General features: G+C 38.0%; 1 long non-coding RNA gene across 1 annotated transcript in view; it reads left to right on the top strand.

Annotated features, from left to right (window-relative positions):
• LOC115276824 overlaps positions 1-16,549 on the top strand; it is a 31,059-nt gene extending 14,510 nt beyond the window's left edge. The window contains exon 2 of the long non-coding RNA XR_003902105.1: positions 16,185-16,549. This is a non-coding gene — a long non-coding RNA (uncharacterized LOC115276824). The remainder of the gene's footprint in view (positions 1-16,184) is intronic.
• The last annotated feature ends 2,596 nt before the right edge of the window (positions 16,550-19,145 follow it).

Here is a 19,145-nt window from a genome sequence, read left to right on the forward strand (position 1 = left end):
GCTGTCAGCACAGAGCCTGACATGGGGCTCGAACTCACAACTGTGAGATTATGACCTGAGCCGAAGCCGGACGCTTAACCAACGGAGCCACCCAGGGGCACCCATTCTTTTTAAAATAAGTTACTTTCAGGGTGCCTGGGTAGCTCAGTCAGTTGAGCATCTGATTCTTGATTTCAGCTCAGGTTGTGATCCCAGTGTCGTGGGATCGAGCCCCACCTCGGGCTCTGTGGGCTCCACGCTGAGTATGGAGTCTACATGGGATTCTCTCTCAAAATAAAGACAACTTTAAAAAAACTTACTTTCTTTTATACAACATGCTCTTATATGACTTTTAGAATCCTTTTAAACAATCGTGTCAGTAGCTAAGAAGCCAGTTAACCCACACAAAATGACCTTTACAGTGCTTTTATCAACAACACCTGTTTTCTCAGACATTTTTAAACTTGGAGAACACAGAATTTCTTTTAGCAATATTAATTTCATACCTTGCAAACCCATGGTCTTTTCTGATCATTTCTTATTTTGGAAAAACAGTTTTGCTCTCCTTGATACGTGATTCATTTCACCCAATTGTCAGTATCTCCCTCCTTATTCCCACACATTTTTCAATCTGGTCTCTTTCTTATTGAAAAAGCCTCCTAACACCTTCCTAATTATAAGTGTTATGAATGTTAATGAGTAGCTACAGAAAAGCTATAAAATGTATGTACTACAGAGAATATACTGCTAATCTGTAAAAACTGAGAATTTAATGACAGAACAACCAAACATTAAAAAGGCATAAAATTATATGAAAATAAATTAAAAATTAAAACCAAGCTTATTATTTCTTTTGTTTAGAGAATACTAGCTGCTCCAATGTTATCTTTATTTGGAGAAAATCAATTCTGGATTGATATCTCAAATTTTTATATGTATGCATACATTTACACTCATCATATTTATAAACAATGGAACACACCACACAAACAACATAATGAATCAACATACTTTATTTTTTAATTCCAAAATACCCCCCTTTGGCCTGAAAACAAAGATGGAGGATTTCATCCCAAAAAATGCCCCAAATTCTATAGGGTGCCTGGGTGGCTCAGTTGGTTAGATGTCCAACTTAGGCTCAGGTCCTGTTCTTGTGGTTCATGAGTTTGAGCCCTGCGTCAGGCTCAGTACTGACAGCTCGGGGCCTGGAATCTGCTTCAGACTCTGTCCCCTCTCTGCCTGCCCCTCCTTCACTCCCACTTTGAAAGATAAATAAACATTAAAAAAATTTTTTTAAACAAATTCTAAAATTCTGGTTTCCTTTTTCAAACAATCTAGGTGGACAAAATTACAACCATATCTAAAATACCAAAATGGAAATAAATATTATCAAACAATCTTGGATAATAAATCATATGTTAAAAAGGTTGGCCAGAGGGGCACCTGGGTGGCTCACTCGATTAAGTATCCGGCTTCGGCTCAGGTCATGATCTCACAATTCGTGGGTTTGAGCCCTGCATAGGGCTCTGTGCTGACAGCTCAGAGCCTGGAGCCTGCTTCAGATCTGTATCTCCCTCTCTCTCTGACCTGCCCCTGCTCGCGCGGTCTCTCTCTGTCTCTCAAAAATACATAAAAAACATAAATAAATAAATAACATAAAAAATTTTTAATAATAAAAAAAAGATTGACCAGAAAATTTCTGTTTGTTGATTCTATAGCTTACAGAATACCAATGTTCCTGAAGAAAAAAAAGTTTGAAGTCCCATAAAATACAAAACATCTTTTTGTAGGCATCAAAGAGCTACTGTGACAGAAAAAATTGATGGGCCCGGGTTGTAGAGAGAAGAAAAAATAATTGAAGCTAACTCAAGTTTCTGCCTTCTGATGTTTCCTAGGACATTTGTAGAGCCCTAGCATGAGGACATGGGCTGGTTAGGAAGGCAAGGGGTAGTTGATAAGACATGGAGAGTATTTTCAGGCAATCTCATTAGCTCAATGAAGACAAAACTTGAAGTTCAAGTCTGCCAAGCCTGCCAGATATGGAGGAAACAAAATCCAGGAGAGAAGTGAGGTGCAGAGAATTAAACCTAACACTTAGAACTCATTTTATTCTTGAGTCCTTTGCTGATTAATCTGGGAAAAGCAAAATGTCAAGAATCATAAAATAAACTTAATTGAAAGGCATATGAAAGAATTTCGGTCATCCTTTTTTGCTAAGAAGAAGAAGTTGGACCAGCCTTCTGTCTATTGTGTCAAAGCCAACAAGCTACCTCCTAAGCCACTCTGCTTACTTGTGTCATGATTTAGACCATGCTTGTCAGTGACAGTAACTAAATACATCACCAGCTTAGAAGAGCAAGTTAAAGAAATTAGAGAGATTATTGATGAGCGAGTGACAAAATGAAAATTGGTTGGTGCAGAGAGAGACTTGAACTATGGGTTCCTAAGGTTAAATGTTTTTAAATAACCTGCAGCTACGGTACTGTAAAGTTAATCAGAATCATTTTACATTTTGCAATCAATAGCTCTCCTATTTCGGCTGAGTATTAAAAAGAGAGAGGGAAAAGGCTCTGAAATTTGTCCAGGTGAAATAAATGAAGGCTCAGAGTACTCACGTGAGTTTTTTCCTATTAACATGGAATATCGCCACGTTATAAAAGACTTCTGCTTCATATCTGACAGTCTACTTACTAATGTTTAAAATGAGTATTAAAAAAACGTATTAAGTGAATAAGGAGAACTTCTATCTGAGACTCCTTTTTTTTCCTCCCATGGTATTCACCTTCCCTCCAGAGATCCAAGAGTCTCCCTCCCTCCTTTATATCCCCATACTCTCTTAAAATGATCTTAAATCAAAGTAGACACTTATGCATTCAAAAAGAATGCCTTTATGCTGTGGAAGTCAGGTGTCCCAAATATATCTCATTTTTTCCCCCTCAGGGAAAATAGCTGCCATGGGCTCTTTGTGTAGATGGACATAATGGGTCACCTTGGAGTATGTCATAAGTCATACCACTTGACAAAAGGGATATACACAGGACAGGCCCTTGTCTGGGAAAGAGCAACATCAGTTTGGATTAGCAACCCAAGTATTCATTGTTGAATGAAGGTCTCTGAGAAAGGGAAGGAAAATTTTATCAGAGGAAGTCAGGGCTGTGTCCAGGACAGAAGAGTGTTATATGCAGCAAATCTCTTCTCCCTGACTTTTGGTTAGGTGTCCAACTTCAGCTCAGCTCAGGATCTCACGGTTCGTGGCCTTGAGCCCCGGGTCAGGCTCTGTACTGACAGTTGTCTGGAGCCTGCTTCGAATTCTCTATCTCCTCTTTCTCTGCCCCTCCACCACTGGTCCTCTCTCTTGCGTTCTCTCTCTCTCTCTCAAAACTAAATTTAAAATTTTTTTAAAAAGCCATAGGAAGTTAAAGAAAAATAATGCCAGATGAAAACAAGGGTCTAGAGGAAGAAACATATAGATAGATATAAAAGGCTGTATTTTTTATTCTATTAATATTTTAAGCAACATATGATGGCAATAGCAAGAAGAAAGAAAAGTAAAATGGGACTACAATATAAAATGTTTCTTATATTTTATTTTTATTTTTTTACTTATAAATAAAATAGCCCCTCCTGCTGGGGGAATTATAATCTGCTCCCTTTTATTTTATTTTTTAATTTTAAAGAGAGAGTGTGTGAGTGGGGGAGAAAGGCAGAGAGACAGAGAATCGTAGCCACGCTCCAAGCTCAGCACAGAGCTCAAGGCAGGGCTCAATAGCACAACCCTAGGAACATGACCTGAGCCAAAATCAAGAGTCAGACACTCAGCTGACTTAGCCAGGGGCTCCAATTATATTTTAAATGAAAAAATTGCAACATTAACTCTAAATCAATTTTGATAAGTTAAGAATGCATATTATAATTCTTAGAAAGTACTGAGAGCAGAAGGCAAAATGAAAAAAAAATCAAAAAACAAGTGGAGCAAATAGGAAACAAATAACAAAATGATACATCAGGATTCACCCATCTCAATAATTACATCAAATATACATTATCTACATATTCAAATTAAAAAGTCAGAATAGATGAAATAAATATGACCCAACTTTATACTACCTATGAGAGACACACTATATACATGAAAACAGAAATGAATGGGAAGTAAACAGATGGAAGAAATATACCCTGCTAAGAGTAAGCATAAGCAGGCTGGGGTGGCAATATTAATATCAGATACAGGAGACTTCAGGTGGCTCAGTCAGTTAAGCTTCTGACTTTAGCTCAGGTCATAATTTCTCTGTTCCCAAGTTCGAGCCCTGCATCAGGCTGTGTGCTGACAGCTCGGAGCCTGGAGCCTGCTTCAGATTCTGTGTCTCCCACTCTCCCTGCCCGTCCTCCACTCACATTCTGTCTCTCTCCCTCTCTCTCAAAAATAAACACTAAAAAAATATTTCAATAAAAAAACAGATACAGAAGACTTCAAGACAAAGAGTAAACCGAAGATACAGAAGGATATGTTATTATAATAAAAGAATTTGTGAGTTAATATAATAACTCCATATGTGTTTAATAACAGAACTTCATAAAATATTAGGCAAAAACTGACACACTAAAGGAAAAAATAGAAAACTCACAATTACAGTTGGAGATGTTAGCAACTCTTCTCAGTACTGACAAAATGAGACAAAATAACCAGAAAACACATGAAAACTTTGACCAAAGTAATCAGGCACCTTGACTAATTTCTGAAACAAGACTCCTAGAAACTGAAGAATATTCATTCTTTTTAAGTACAAATGAAGCATATGCTCAACCACCAACAAGATTCTGTAAATTCCCCAATATTAAAGCCTCACAGAGTAAATTACTGGGCAATAACAGAATTAATTTGGAACTAAAAGAATTTCAAAAAGTGTATAAATTGGGGCGCCTGGGTGGATCAGTCGGTTGAACATCTGGCTTCGGCTCAGGTCATAATCTCACAGTTCATGGATTTGAGCCCCGCATCGGGCTCTGTGCTGACAGCTCAGTGCCTGGAGCCTGTCTTTGGATTCTGTGTCTCCCTCTCTCTCTGACCCTCCCCTGCTCATGCTGTCTCTCTCTCTTGTAAAAATAACTAAAAACAATTAAAAAAAATTTTTTAAGTATAAGTTACCTCGAAAGGCTCCAATATGTGGAAGTTAAAATCACATCCAGGTGTTACAGAAATTTGTAAAATTTAAAAATATTTCTAATTGAATGATAAACATGACATATCAAAATGCATAAATACATAAAATAGAAAAGAATGCTGTCAGTTAGTAAATATAGAGGGAACAGTGGAGTTAGGAATATCATCTAAGGCTAGAATGTATTAATGGTAAATGCAATGCACGCTTATGGGTTAAATTTTCAAATTTCAATTAAAAAGTGAAGATTGGGGGGCCCCTGTGTAGATCAATCAGTTAAGTGTCTGACTTCGACTCAGGTCCTGATCTCACAGTTTGTGATTTCGCCCTGCATCAGGCTCTGTGCTGACAGCTCAGAGCCTGGAGCCTGTTTCCGATCCTCTGTCTCCCTCTCTCTCTGCCCCTCTCCCACTTACTCTCTCTCTGTCTCTCTCTCTCAAAAATAAATAAACTTTTTTTTTCAATGTGGAGATTGGGAATTGAAATTCATCAGCTGCTTTTTCATTTGTGGAAGCAGTCACATAATTTTTTCCTAATTTGATTTGTTAACACAGTAACTAATTTTTATGGTATGATTTTTATGCTATGGATTCATCTTTGCATTCCTGGCCTAGAAAGGTATCATTCAGTTAACACGTTGTTGGTTTCTACTTACTCATATTATATTCAGGAAGTTGACTTCTATTTTTAAGTAATGTTGGTCTATGATTACATTATATGTAAAATTCTGGTACAGTTAGTGTAGTAGGATTATGCTAGGGTGGCAGAAGGATTTGGAAAAGGCTTCCAAGCTTTCTCTGCCCCAGAAAAATTTATGAATATGAAAATTATCTATTTCTTAAAAAGGTAGAAGACTTTTTAGTAAAATCATCTGGGCCTGGTGCCTCCCTAGAAATCATTTCTACATTTTCAGTTTATGCTATAGTTGTTCTCTGTAGGCATGCAGGGCTTCTACTTAGTGTGGAAACTAATTTTGTTATTGAAATTTTGTTTAATGTCTTTTTATTTATTTTCGAGAGACAGAGAAAGATAGCACGAGAGGGGGAGGGTCAGAGAGGGAGACACAGAATCTGAAGCAGGCTCCAGGCTCTGAGCTGTCAGCACAGAGACCGACATGGGGCTCAAACCCATGAACTGTGAGATCATGACTTGAGCCAAAGCTGGATGCTTAACCAACTGAGCCACCCAGGTCCCCTAATTCTGTTATTTAATAACTTCCTAATACTTTATCCATGTCATCCAATTTTTCATAAGTTTTTATGCAAAAGTATATGTAATACTTTTTTAAATTTTATATCTTTCATGGGTATAATTGTGCTTTTTTTAATTTCTCAATACTGTTTTTGTATCTCCTGGTGATTTTTTGTTGTTGTTTTTTCACCATACTCGTTAATGCTTCTTATATTTTATTCATCTTTTAAGATAGCATTCAGCTCTTAAATGTTAAATGTTTATCAAATTGTTTGGTTAAGTTTCACTAGCTTCTTATTCTAATTTAACAATTGTTTTCTAGTGCTTTAGGTTTATTTCCCCCTAATTTCTTGAGTAGAATGATTAAATATTTTCTCCAAGATTTCTCATTTTCTAACAATAATTTCATGATTTCCAATAAAAGAATTTTCTTGAATAACACTTTGCTCCAACACATTTTTATGTATCGTACTTTCAGGCCTAGTTGTTAGTTGGAAATCTGGTCTTTAATTTCCGTGGTGGACAGATTTTATTGTGCTTTCTTATTAAAAAATATATTCTAATTTCTAGATCTATTTTATATGCTTTTTAGCCACTTTTCAAAGTCTTCTTTTAATGTTTTTTTAATTTTTTTAATGTTTTATTTATTTTTGATACAGAGAGAGACAGAGCATGAGAGGGGGAGGGGCAGAGAGAGAAGGAGACACAGAACCGGAAGCAGGCTCCAGGCTCTGAGCTAGCTGTCAGCACAGAGCCTGACGCGGGGCTTGAACCCACAAACTTGAGATCTGACCTGAGCCGAAGTCGGCGGCTTAACAGACTGAGCCACCCAGGCGCCCTTCTTCTTTTAACATTTAATGCTAACTGCTGAGACAATTCTCCGGCTCAACATTTCTGTTCAGCAATTTACTCTTTTGCTGTGTCCATTCCGCTACTGAATGCAGCAACTGACTTTTTCTTTATACCCGTGATGATGCTCTTTAGATTTTAATTGCCCCTTTTTAATAGAAAAACGGTTCTTTCTTTCAGAATGAAATATCCTTTCTTTTTCATCCAAGTATATTAGTTATATTTATTTTACATTTTGTATACTATCTTCACTGTATAGATCATTAACACTTCTATTGTTTGGTGCTTCTATAAAACAATGTTCATTTTCCTTAAATATTAGTAATTTGCGTGTGTGTTTACTCATCTTGAATCGGATATTCACATTTACCCATTGATAGGGGGCTGTGTGGCTATATGTTATTAATGTATTTGATATATTCTCCAGCCAGCGTTAGCGGAGTGGCTTATTCAATAGTCACACCTGTTTGACCTCTTCATTCAATTATTCTTTAAATTACATAATCCACTAATGACATCTCCTTGTTTTCCATAGTCACTTATTATTGTATCACAATTTACAGAGATTTCTGTGGGAATCAGTATGCAGATATGCATACCTAGTCTCCAGTTTGATCCATGCCTTGTATGTAATGTAGTAATAATCCATTTATTCCAGTATGTGAGATTTGCATTTATTAAGCATCTATAATGCATGGAGAGTGTTTTGTTAGTTGCTGGAAGATAGAAAATACACAAAGAGCTCAGAGTTTAGGGAAAGGGAAAATGTGTAAACAGACAATTATAACACAAAATGGCATGCATGAAGATAATAAAAATCTATACAAAGTATAGGTGGGCAACAGAATGCTAAGATTGGTGGGAAAATTCAGTGATGAGGAGGATTTTATTACGAACATTGTTCAATCATAATAATTAGAGCAGATCAATAGTTTTAGCACTGTTTTTCAACTTTCTACAGATGATAGCACCGGATGAAAGCCTTCTTGCTGCATATGTGGCAGACCGCTTCCACTGTTCCCCCTTACAGTGACACTTGGGGGCTCAATAAGGGACCTGAGATACTCACTCTACTTGGTCATATCGCTTTACATACAAAAAGTCTCTGCAACTTGGCACACTGAGGGAAGGAGAGGGTGGAGAAGAGGGGGTAGACATAAGGATCTTCAGCTGGACATAGAAACACTTATTGATGAATTGGGTATGGACAACAGGGAGTGGACAGAGTCTCAGGCGCGTCTAGGCTCTTGGCTGTCAAGGCAAGGTAAAGAAGACACAGATTTATTGGGTAGAGCATCCAAAAAATACAAAATACTAGAACATTCAAAAGAAAGAACGAATAGCTAGTTCTATAAGCAGACTGGCAAGTTCAACAAGGAGATCTGGGTTAGAATATACATCTTGTCATAAACCAGTGACTCTCAAGCATTTAAATGTGAGAAAAATAACCAGAACTGCCTGTTTAAAATGCAAATCCCAAGGCCCCTGGGAATCCCTGATGCAATCAGAATCAGGTGAACATAGAAATTTGTGATTTGAAAAAGCTTAGGTGATACTGCCGAATCTGGCCCTGAGACACACACTAGTAAAAACTGCTATAAACCCACCAAATTAATAGCCCAGATGAAAAGGACTCTTGGGGGCGCCTGAGTGGCTCAATCGGTTCAGTGTCCAGCTTCAGCTCAGGTCATGATCTCCCGGTTCGTGCGTTCAAGCCTCGCATCGGGCTCTGTGCTGACAGCTAGCTCAGAGCCTGGAGCCTGCTTCCGATTCTGTATCTCCCTCTCTCTCTGACCCTCCCCTGCTCCTGCTGTCTCTCTGTCTATCAAAAATAAATAAAAAACATTAAAAGAAATTTAAAAAAAGAAAAGGACTCTCTACTACATGACACCAGTAATGTAATAAAGTTCATCAACTCCATGAATAGTAAATCATTTGAGTCTAGCTCCCTCAGATCATCACAAGTCAACTAGCTGTCTTTCTGCCCCATCATTTTACACCAGTATTTATGACTTATTCTGCTCCTGTTTTAGAAATAAGCAACAGTTTTTAGGCATATCACATGGTATCTTTTTAGCAGACTGGAATCAACAAATAAGGAGTTACATTATTTATATTTTTCAAAAGCTAAATATTTGGAAACTCTTAACAAGGTCAAAGTGCAAATTACTGAAAGTCCAGGAAATAAGGACAGACTCTTTACTTTTACGCAGACAGAAAAGAGCTGGGCTTACAAAGATATGTTGGAAGGATTGAAAGAAGCATTTGGAGGAGTTTGGGGAGGACATGAGGATTTTAGGGACAGTAACTTGAAAGGAAGTGTGGGATTGGAAGTGAGAATGCCAATATTTTAGCTTTTTTATGTGACAATATAAATTCTTTGCAGGGAGAATTTGAATTGCCTATAAATAAAGTAACTTACACCTTCTCATTTCCCTTTGCAAATATCTGTAATGTCTCTATGATGAGAGATACCAAAGAGAAGAATATTGTGGTGACAGGAATTTGATACACTGTTTTTATTTTCTCAGACACCTGTTAAAATTATCAATAGATCAATTTCTTTACAGTAGATTCAGAAAAATAATATTAAGTAGCAGGCTTTGTAAGCTGCAGGAAACTTGTCTATTTATCATTTCTGTTTTACCTGGGAAATGTGTTTCTTTGTCCCAAGAAATTGCGGTGCTGGAATGAGTCTTTAAATTGAAAAAAAAAATAACAGTGCTGGGGGAGGAGTTTGAAAATATATTTCAAGGAGTTATTTACATAGTCTCCAAAGTATCTGCCTGTGTCTGGCAAAGGAAGAAAGAAGCATTTTTGTTTAATTGGGAGGAAGGAGATTCATGGGAGATTGTATCTATTGAATATCAAACTGACCTAAGATAAATGTATAGTACTCTTTTAAGAAGTTCAAAAGGATTCTATTTACATAAATAAGGCCACAACTCATAGGAAATACAAACGACACATTCATTATTTGAATGATTTTTTTTCAACAAGAGAACGATATCTAGTTATTTGCCTCTTCAGTTAAAATAGAATGGAGAGAAATTGAAGTTAGACCATCAAAATAACACAGAAGTTGGTATATAATTTCCACAAGGAAAACTTTATGGAGCCATAAAGTTTAGATTTGAGAAAAAAAAAAAAAAGGTTAAAAAGGAGTTCTTTCCCAGCCACCTTTAGGGAGAGAAATGGGGCTTCCCGATGATCAATTTTCAACTATATAAAAGGAAATGAAACAAAGAAAAGAGGGTCTAGAATTAGACATGTGGAACAATTATAAACAAGATGATTATTAGATACACAAATATTTTATCAAGTGGGGTTATTAAAAACCTAACAAAACCGTAAACCTTGTATGTATCCATTGGTAAAGCCTGAAGGGAATTTTTTTGGAGGCGGAAAAAAATACTTGATCATCTCCCCATATTCCTTCTAGGCTTAAAAATCCCATGACTATTCAGAGCAGTTTGTATGTATCATGAAGTCTAAAGCTTGTTCCTGACCTCCATCCCTATAACAAGCTAAATGTCCTTCACTCATCTTCACCATGCTCTTTAAATTCATTTTCCCTGACTCATCATGCATGTGTATGATTCCCTTCAGAGAATCCCTCCGGTCAACTTTTTCCTCCCCCTCACAGCATCATGGCTTCCCCATTCCCACAGGCCATCTGCAGCCGGCCAGGCCATCAACATTGTTCTGATCACTTGACAATGAAATATTGGATGACTTTGGAGGTCTTCCTTCCTTTCCACCTACCACCCTTATACACTCCCAGAGACCAGGTCACTTGTTTCTTCCTTTTGTGCCTTGAATTACTTGCTGTTGTCTCTGTATCCAAATGGAACTCCTGTTCTTCTGATATGGACATTTGTTAAGTTGCTGTTTAATAGGTTGTAACTTGAATCACGCTAACTTAAACACCACTGAAACATTTTATAGCCACAAACAATGGCCTACTTATCTCAAATCAGGTACAATAGTAATAAACGTAAAAGCCACAGGATCTCCAACTAATTTCACCATGGAAAAAGATTTGCTCAAAGTAAGATGTCTTAGATTCAGGTCTTGTTTCTGCCACAAATCAGGTTTGTGACTTTGGACCTTAGTGTAAATATCCGTACAATGACTGGTTAGTAAGCTTCAAGGACCCCTTGTCTCTCAATATGTAGGATCCTCTGATAAAGGTCCTTGAAATTGGATCCATTAACTACTGTGATGTGCTTTTCTGACTTCTCTTTCCAGAGCAGCCATGTTCCATATCTTCTGGGCCCATGGCCTTCTTGCGTCAACAATTTCTCTCCAGTGTCTGTTAGGGCTTTTCCTTAGGTTACTTTGTTTCTTGTTGTATTCTATTTCTCTTCTGTTTTCTCTTTCCAGCCTTTGTAAACTCATAATGGGTTTGGGGCCCTCCTAACAAACGTCCTGCACATTTGTCTATCACAATATTTACCACTGGATACACGGACCATACCTTACTCCTATCCACATTTCTAGTGCCTGGTCTACCACCAGGAACATACAGATGGTTCACTAGTATCTTACTTATCAAAGGGAACTTATAATACACCACATAGTCAGTAAAAATAGTGACATATTTTCAGACTTGTCACTTACTGCTATCTTTCTGCATGTTTGATATAACTATAATTTTATTTTTATTTTAGAGAGAGAAAGAATACAAGCAGGGAGAAAGGCAGAGGGAGACAGAGAGAAAGAGAGAGAGGATCCCAGGCAGGCTCCATGGTCAGTGCAGACCCAAAGGCAGGGCTCAACTCCACAATCCCAGGACCATGACCTGAGCTGAAATTAAGAGTCCCGATGCTCAACAAATTGAGGCACCCAGTCACCCTTGATATAATCAGACTTCAAAATAAACCTTAACTATGGGTGCCTAGGTGGCTCAGTCAGTTGACCATGTGACTTCAGCTCACATCGTGATCTCGTGGTTCACAGGTTCAAGCCCTGCATCAGGCTCTGTACTGACAGCTCAAAGCCTAGAGCCTGCTTCAGATTCTGTGTCTCCCTGTCTCTGCCCCCCCCACTCCATTTATGCTGTCTTTCTCTCTCTCTCTCTCTCGAAAATAAACATTAAAATATTTTTTCTTTAAATAAACCTTAAATAAATGTGACTTCTAGGTCTTTAGGCTTTTGGTTGAGGTCACAATGAGAGAAAGATCTACATTTTATTAGCTGATTGTATTACATGATGAGAAAAAAATTAGGATTTCAGAACAAAAAAAATCTGTAAGTTCAATCTTTTGTTTTATTCTGAGCGTTTATATTTATGACCTGAAAAATCATGGACTCTTAGGGTGTGAAGAAACCCTCGGGAGTCTTGTAGGCTGACAACACTGCCTAATTCAGGTTATAGCAGATCACATTGTTTACAAGATTTGATAGGTGTTCTGAGAAAAAAAAATTAAATGGTTTAAAACTAAAGTTCTGTGAGCAAAAATACTTGAGAAATTCTAAGTTTATAAAAAGTCAACTTGGTTGCTCTTATGTTACTTCTCAGTGCCTGTAATATGATGATACACTTAGTGAATTTCTAAGACTACACAATTATAAGCATTTTCTTGACTTTTTGGTTATAGACATTTTTTGTAGTGAAATGCACATTAATATCTTTCAGAAGACTTTCCTGAAGAACAAGTTGGGAACCTTGTGGCTTATCTACTAACTTACCTATAGAAGACTGTAGATTATTTATTTACACATATGGCTAGTAGTAGTACAGACAGTACTAGAACTCAGAACATTTAGATTCCCTGTTCTATCTGCTTCTTATGATATCATGGGTTCTAATATCAATTTATACTTCTCTCCAATATTTTGTGCTACTTCAGAGCAGAGCACAACACTCCTCCCCACAAAATGCTCAATAACCATAACCATTTCTATACTGTATTGTAAAAATTTGAACTCATATCTAGTATCATTACTCTTACATGAAAAAGTCAAAGAGATGCTCAATTTAACAGTCTTGAAGATTTCTGGCAATGACTTACAACATTGGAGGGAAAAACCCATAAAATGATTCTAAATAATGTTTTATATACACATATGCACATACATGTAAATAATGTGTGTGCATATGTAAGTGTGACTATCTATCTAAAGGACATTTATGACTCTTCCCATTACTATTTTTTTAATGTTTTTATTTATTTTTGAGATAGAGAGAGACAGAGCATGAGCGGAGAAGGTCAGAGAGACAGGGAGACACAGAATCGGAAGCAGGCTCCAGGCTCTGAGCTGTCAGCACAGAGTCTGACATGGGGCTTGAACCCACGAATGTGAGATCATGACCTGAGCCGAAGTTGGAGGCTTAACTGACTGAGCCACTCAGGCACCCTTCCATTCCTATTTTTTTAAATAGGTATAAATTCTTGATTTAAAAAAATATATATATTCATTAAAATTGTCAATAATAGAAGCAAATAAACATTCTGTAGTACTTTCCAATCTGTCACATATTTGTCTATCACTTTTCATTGTGCAGGATAAACCAATTAATTTACAGTTTCGAAGATCATCTTTTGAAGACTAGCAACACATGAGACCAAACTTTGAGTTTGACCATGGAAGGTGACTTGAAGCGTCTTACTACTCTGAACTTAATTTGTATCAAATTTCCAAATGTGAATATTTACAAAATAGAATCACAATTTCTCAATGGCTTATCATCAAGAATTTAAAAAGAAATAAAACTAAATTCCTTTTTGCAATGACAAAATGCTTAAAGGCCAATATTAATAAGTATGGAAAGCCTTTTCACAATTTAAGAGAAATAGCAAAGAATTTGGTCATGAAAACTACTTTGTTTCTCCATGGCTGCAGAAATCTTGCAAGAGAGTCAAGTCAGATACCCCTTTAGCCTTTGACTTCATTGAATATAGAAGAGAGTTTACACAGATGCTGCTGGTAATTGCTGCACATTTAGATTATATATATATATATATATATATATATACACACACACACATATATATGTATATATATATGTGTGTGTGTGTGTATATATATATAATTTATATATTCCATGTATATATGGAAGAGAGACTCATGGAATCCTAGACCAAGGAGAAAATTTAGAAAGAACATTTGATGTTTCAATAATAATTCTCTGCAATAAAGTAAGAGTACCAAGGTCCAATGAGATATGTTTGAGCAAATATATGATTAAGAAAACACCCATTTTGGGGCACCTGGGTGGCTCAGTCAGTTCAGTGTCCGGCTTTGGCTCAGGTCGTGATCTCACAGTTCATGGGTTCCAGCCTCGCGTTGGGCTCTGTGCTGACAGCTCAGAGCCTGGAGCTTGCTTCAGATTCTGTGTCTCCCTCTCTCTCTGACCCTCCCCTGCTCATGATCTGTCTCTCTCTGTCTCTCAAAAATAAATAAAAAACATAAAAAATATTTTTTCAAGAAAACACCCATTTATGGCTTCGGAATCTGGCTAGATCATAACACATACATTGGTTAAAAACAAACAAACAACAGCAACAATAACAACAACAACAACAAAAAAAACCAGGTCAGATGGATTCATCCAAATAGAGTAGGGTGAGGTTGGAGGCACTGAGGAGAATTCTTTCTAAGAACAGCACCAGCAAACGTCATTCATCATTGCATATTCATTCCTCTAACAATCACACATCAAACGTCTAAGGGCTTCTAGGTGCTTCTAGTTAAAAAGCTTATATTAAACAAATATGTACCGAGGAAGCAGTTTGCACCACACATATTCTAGGTGTTGGAGACTCAACAGAGGAAACAGGCAAGGTCCCCATTCTACCAAAGCTTGCATGCTACCAGGAGAGATAGTCCATAACCAGTCTCACCTAGTGAGAAGTGCTCTGAAGAAAAGAAAAGAGGGTGGGGTGATAGGTCATTGCAAAAGGTCATCTGATGATATGACAAGGGAATTACAGGAAGAATCTATCCATAAAGGGATTTGGAGGGAAAATATTCTAGGCAAAGGGGACGGCAGACGCAGAAGATTGAAGGCAGGAACACAAGGTGCCTGAGGTGCTGGAAGAAGGATCCGGGCATAATGAGCAGCCGCGAGGGAGGAGCTGTGCGAAGTGGGGGTGATAGTTTGGGCCAAATCATGAAGGGCTTAAGCAGTAAGATTTTATTCTCTCTGTGGCAAGAGGATATTGGATGATTTTACACAGAGGAGTGGCATGCTCAGATTCACCTTCTTAAACAGACCACTTTGGCTCCTGGATGGGGAAATCGACTGCAGACAGCAAGAGGAGTAAAAAAAACAGTTAGGAAGTTAGTGGAATACTTTATTGGAAATGATGGTTTAGAGACTTAGACTAAGATGTGAATAGTAAAAATGTGGAGAAGAAGATGGATTCCAGTTATATTTTTGAGATCGAATTTCCTGGAACATTGATGGCATCAATTTGGGTGAATTAAGAAGAAAAATAAGAAGGGACTCCGAGATACTTGAACTGAGTGGGTGAGGGTGAAAGGGAGCCTTTACAGATACAGGACGGCCTGGAAGAGACACCAGTAATTGTGCACATACATGTCTGTATATGTGCATGCATGAGTGTGTGCCTGTGTTTGGGTGGGGACAGGTTGTTTATTAGGAGATTTTTTTAATATGTTAAATTACATTTGCCTATCAAATACTTAAAAGAAGATGTCCAGCAGCACCTAGATCTAGCATGCTGGAGTTAGGAGGGAAGTCTGGTTTCGAGATCCATATTTGAAAGTTATTAGAATAGAGATAGATATTTAGAGTCATAGACCTAAAAGTATTCACCCAAGGAAATGGTAAAGGCAAGAGGGCTCCATTCCATGCCATAGACACCAAAATATTTGAGCAGCCACAAAGATAAGTAGAAAGCCAATACAGAAAGCAAAGGAAAAATAACTTTGTATGCGCATCTGTGGTCATCAATGGAAAATGTGACTGGTCAACAGAAAGTGGGTTTTCCCTCAACAATGTTGACAGCAGCGATTTCTGTCTTATCTTTGCAGTTCTCCAGGCCTTTTTGAGAGTAGATCACCGTGGAATTAAGCTGGAATATTTCATTGCTTAAAATAAAGAGGATGTCATGAATGGAAATCCATGAACCAGTCTAGATGAGACAAGACAGCTTGGACACATCCTTAAGTCTACCTGAAGACAAATACCAAAAGCAACTGCCTTCTGCAAGGGGAGGAGGAGAGAGGGAGGAAGAGGAAGGAAGAAAGAGAAAGGGACAGAACTCCTCCCTAGACTGTCCTTTTCAATGCCATTGGCCTTGTCCCCACTGTGTCTTCCTTTGTGGTTCCTCTTAAGCTGATCACTTCACATACAGCAAGCCATGGCAAGAACCCTGGATAAACATTTTCATGTGGTCCGTTGTCATTGTGTTGTTTTTTCTTAAGTTCTCGTGTTTTTGGATCCATTTTCTAATAATGAAGTAACATCCCTGTCAAAGTTCTGAAGCCTTGGGAGGAGGGCTGGGGAAGTCAGTCTACAGTGAGTAGTAGCTGATTTCTGTCTTTTGATTTTTCAGTACACACATCTGCTATCTCGCAACCTATCAGATTTCACGCAGTCCAACTAAGATGTGAATTAACCAACATGTATTCAAGCAAGAAGTTATGGTTTATTCCTATTCTCAGCCATGACATTTGAGGAAGATTGTGTGATTAGAATCTTAGGATTGTACTGATAGCAGATTAATTCTCTACAACTGTTTATGGAGGTAAAGATTTATGAAAATAATCCATTAGCTTTGACTGTCTTCCCTTTCTTTAAGGTTCTTTGGAGAGCTGTTCATGAATATTAATGCTTGTTGTTATCACTTAATTCTGTATCCTTGTACCGTTTCTCTCTGCAGTATCCATTTTGAAACTCATAGGGCAGCCCCTTCTTACCAAATTCACCTGAAAGAATTTTAACTGTCCAGGCAACAGAGATATTCTCTTTCATTGAATTTCCTTATCAACAAGGAGTTAACTCCCAAATAAAGCTAATGAAATGGCAAAATGCTCCCACGTCTTATTTAAAATAGTAATCCAGACAGTGATGACCCTGCCTGCCTTGGGAAAACTCTTTGCTCCACGCTAAAGATAAAAGGGACAGAGGGAGAAAGCTTCAATCCTCCAATAAGCCAGCCTTCAGTGTCATCACCAAAAGGAATTAAGCAGCCACAGAACAGAATACACCACCAGAATGGCACAAACATTCAGGAGTTCATTTTCCTCAGGTAATGAGAAGTCAGGAGGAAGGTAATTGCTGCTGTTGTTTCCGGGCCTAGGTGTTAAAAGATCATGCAGCTTCTGTTTTGGAGGCTAGCTGTTGTGTAACTAAAGATGTCTGTCTCCTGTTGGAGAAGAGGCCACAGGACAAGAGAGCCACTGGCGGGTGAGAAACCACGTGGAGAGAGAAGCAGTGTGGAGGAGACCTAAGCTCCAGCCAAAGCCAGCACCAACTCCTGGATGGTAGAGGAGACCATCTTTGGTCTTCCAGCTCTACTGAGCCTGCCGCCATGAACCCATGTGCCACGGGATCAGGCCATCCTCTGCCCGACTTTGCCATTCTTCCTCATTCATAGACTCATATGCGGTAAAATGTATGTTGTTTTAGGCTGTCCAAGTTGGGCGTGGTTCATTATGTAGTAATAAAAAACAGAAACAGAAGGTGTTAGTAAGTTCTCAAGGTGGTTTATTTCCCCTGGTGGAGCTCAGCCTTTTATAGAACTCTCTGTTTCTCTTCACAATCAACGATGCCCATTTAAATTGCATTTAGGGTTATCAGACTGCATTTCTATTACTAGAAATACTGTGTTGGTGTGTGTGTGTGCACGCGCACACATGAGAGAGTGCAGGTTTCCAGATCAGGCATATACATGCTTTGAATAAAGATCAAATACCTGTTGATGTACCAGTGAATGCCAATTGCAAGGAAAAGTGATAATAAAATCCATGTGTTTATTTTACTTTTGTCTAACTTCCTAGTCTCGCGAACAAATGCTTTACTTATGGATTACAATCTTGTTTATATTAGCAGTAATATCTGGCATGTTTCTTTGAAACTTCTCTTCCGAAGGCTCTGCTCTCCATGAGGTAGGCACCCTATAAATAACACTAATGTCAACAATCAGGCCTCCATACTCTACTTGAACTTTTTCAATGTTTTCAAGCCACCCGCTAATGCCATTTAAGTTTTAAAATGTTCTTCTCATTTGGAAGTACAGATTTTATTATCTTCACTTTGCATATAAAGCAAGTAGGTTATTGGACATCTTGTGATAAATCTACATATGTTTAGCTACTTAACGATTGGCTAGTAAAAAAGTTATTTAAAACCTTCACCCAGATCCTCCTTCACTGTCCTTTTCATACCATAGTTAGAGAACAGGGTACTGATATCCCATGGCCTTCTTTGTGTGTCCAAGAGAATCGAATTCTTGAGAGAACAACCTTTGAAAAGCAACATATGATGAAGATAAGCCTTTACCTCAATGAGAAATATGTATAAAACAGTTATGACCTATGTCTCAATACTCAGCATCTAACAGGTTTTTTTTTCAAATGTTTTAAACATTTATTTATTTTGGAGAGAGAGAGAGAGAGAGACAGTGTGAGCAGGGAGAGAAGGAGACACAGGATCTGAAACAGGCTCCAGGCTCTGAGCTGTCAGCACAGAGCCCAGTGCAGGCTTGAACTCGGGAATGGCAAGATCATGACCTGAGCCAAAGTCAGACACTTAACCGACTGAGCCACCTAGGCTCCCCTTAGGGTCTAACAGTTTTAACAACAAACAAAATCTGCTCAGCCTTACCGAAAGCTTGCCAAAATTAGTAAGCCTGCCAATATGCTGACCACCTTCTATCAGCAAATTCCTACCTTACCTACCTACACGCACCCAATTTTCTGCTCTTCCATTCTGTCCCTCTCCATATCCACAAAGTGACAGAGAAAACACTGACCTGAAGACAAATACAA

This window comes from Suricata suricatta, chromosome 13, assembly GCF_006229205.1.
Source record: "Suricata suricatta isolate VVHF042 chromosome 13, meerkat_22Aug2017_6uvM2_HiC, whole genome shotgun sequence".
Taxonomy (NCBI): Eukaryota; Metazoa; Chordata; class Mammalia; order Carnivora; family Herpestidae; genus Suricata; species Suricata suricatta.